Here is a 2,852-nt window from a genome sequence, read left to right on the forward strand (position 1 = left end):
TTATTATGAGCTACTCAGACCGAACGAAAGTATCACGGGGGATCGATATCAATCACAATTAAACCGTCTGAATAAAGCATTGTTGGAAAAAAGCCAGCAGTAGCCAGCAATCGACGTAAAGTCATGCTTTTGCACGACAACGCTCGACCACACGTTGCCAAAACCGTCAAAGAAACACTGATGCAGCTCGAGTGGGAAGTTCTCCCGCACTCAGCGTATTCACCAGACTTAGCTCCTTCGGACTATTACTTGTTCCGGTCGATGCAGCACGGCTTGGTGGATACACACTTCAGAAATTACGAGGATGTACGAAAATGGATCGACGAATGGATTGCATCAAAAGACCAATCGTTCTATTGTCGCGGAATCTACGCGTTTCCCAAAAGATGGGAAAAATGTATAGCTAGCGAGGGAAAATACTTCGATTAATGTATTTTTTGCTTTTAATGTCGAAATAAATGAGTTTTTTAAACAAAAAAACCGCAGGAACTAAGTTTACTACCTAATATGTTTGTACATATGTATATGTTGTAAAGTTTTAAGTTGTATAAAATGGAAGCTCGTAAATCCATGCATATACATAAGAGGATGGAGACTTCACTAAATAAGTCTCCAGCCTCTTCGTCATCAATACGGAATCTATTGTCGCTCAGAAACAACTGTCTAGTGTTCTCTCAGAAAACGATGATGATGAGGCAGAACGTATTGCTCGACGACGTGACATTTTCACACCTAATACTTCAGCACTAGCTGGATCTAACAAAAGACACTCTTGGGTTTGGGATTTCTATGTCCTGACATCCCAAATAGCTGAGAGTATCAACCAATGTATAAAGCTGAATGCTGAAAACAAGATCAATATAAAGAATGCGTTCAGTCTGGATGATAGATTTTATGATATACATGATAAAGAAGCAGGACAACAACATATCCAATCTGCAAGTAGCCAGCACATCTTTGGACGTAAGCAGTAAGATTTACGGGTTTCGAGTGGACAGCTTGCATACGGAGATACTCAAGATAATCGGCGGCTTGGACAAGCAAGCTTCTGAGGAGGCTGAGCAGGACCAGAACAAGCAAGAGGCAGCACTACAGAAAAATGGACGTAGATCTAGAGGTATTGAAGAAGAAGAAAACCAGACAGAAGATCTGCAGCACCGTAAAGGCGTTGAGAGGCAATGTCGTGACCCTTGTCCATGATGATAGGCGAGGGCGATCTGCGGACCAGCGACATGCTGTATCAAGCGATGTTGCCTAATCACGCTACGTCGGGTTTTTACCAGCATCTATACGACATACTCGTCGACACCGTAATGAAGAAAGCAATGTAAATTCGACAGAATACGCCATATCGAGTTTGAACAACTGGAGATCTGCGCGTCGTACTCGAACTTTGAATTTCTTGGCTGGTCTGTTGAAAACGAACCCGAAAAGATGTCGGATACGTCGGAGGTGGAACATGATGATGACGAAGTCGACAACCATTTCCAATTCGATCTCGATGCCAGTGTGAAACACGGGGTCGAGAATCCATTGCCCGAGCTCGTTAACTATTTCGCTTTGAGACGCAGGACGACAAGTACTTGTGCGAACGCCAACAACGGCAAGCGACAACGAATCACGTAGATAATATCGTGGACGCTTCAGCTGAGAATGGATTCAAGATTATTACCGCACCCGAATACTCGTTTGTGCTGCCGAATGCAAGTTTGCACTGGGCTGGATCGACTCATTGGAAGTTCCACAAATTCGTGAGACCAGCTGCAAACGCTGTCATGAGCAGCAAGGTCATCGGGGCGTGCATGCAGGCGCCGCTAAAGAGGAGAAAAAAGATCGAATTATCATACGAAGAGAATAAGGACGTGAGGCGAAGTTCGCGCTGAGCCAGTTCAACAAGTTACAGGCGAAGACAGCATGGAGCGGTGAGAATTTGATGTTGCCCGAGGATATCCACTACGATATCATGCGGTTGGTAAAGCTGTACCTGCATCAGTATATTAGCATCAAGCAGCAGCAGAACAAAGACAAAACTGAAGCCGTGGATGTGTCTGACAACGACCGGTACGATTACAATAACCCGAACGATACGTTGGACTACTGTCCTGACGTGCACAACGGCGATTATGACGAGGCTAGGGACAACAATAACGAGAATGAATGCAATTTTGAGTTCAAAGACGACAGGAACGCGTTAGCCTCAAGTTGAGCCACCTCACCTGCGACAATCTTATTTCGGCGCCGAAATTGGTCAATAAGATACCCATTGCGTACTGCTTGAAGGCAAAGAGAATCGACATGCGGCAACTGAAGAAGTCAATCTGGAGATGCTTGAAGTCTACGAGCGACGCGGATATCACGAATATCGCGGAAACAGAGATGGAAGAGAGTACGATTAAAGACTCTAAGATGTTCAGTAACATTTACAAGATGTTACCGAAATTGCTGATGAAGAACAATGCCGAGGCGCTGAGCGTGCCGCTCTCCTTCACATCACTGTTGCATTTGGCGAATGAGAAAACATTGAACTTATGTTCGTTACCGGACATGTCTGATATCAGTGTTGAAATCAAGATTTGTTTTGCACGCGTGTATTTGCATGTATATACATACAGGGTGAATATTATATACCAGAACACCTGAATATCTCGAAAACAAAGTAAAAAAAAATGTTAAATACAAAAGTTGTAGGGTTTAAAAAGATATATTTTATGATATTAGCAGTTTGACCTTGAGTTGCGTCATAAAGATCAGGTCAAGGTCACAATGATGTTTTTAAATGGATACCCCCATTTTTTATTGTATATTCTTGTAGCTTATCTCGAGAGCTTTCCAAAACACTATACTTAAGTATT

The 2,852-nt window shown here is 43.2% G+C and overlaps 1 pseudogene; it reads left to right on the forward strand.

Annotated features, from left to right (window-relative positions):
* Positions 1-552: 552 nt before the first annotated feature.
* LOC116844354 overlaps positions 553-2,852 on the forward strand; it is a 5,663-nt pseudogene continuing 3,363 nt past the window's right edge.

Source organism: Odontomachus brunneus, unplaced genomic scaffold (genome assembly GCF_010583005.1).
Source record: "Odontomachus brunneus isolate Ranch 3 - 2012 unplaced genomic scaffold, Obru_v1 Obru_scaffold_041, whole genome shotgun sequence".
NCBI lineage: Eukaryota > Metazoa > Arthropoda > Insecta > Hymenoptera > Formicidae > Odontomachus > Odontomachus brunneus.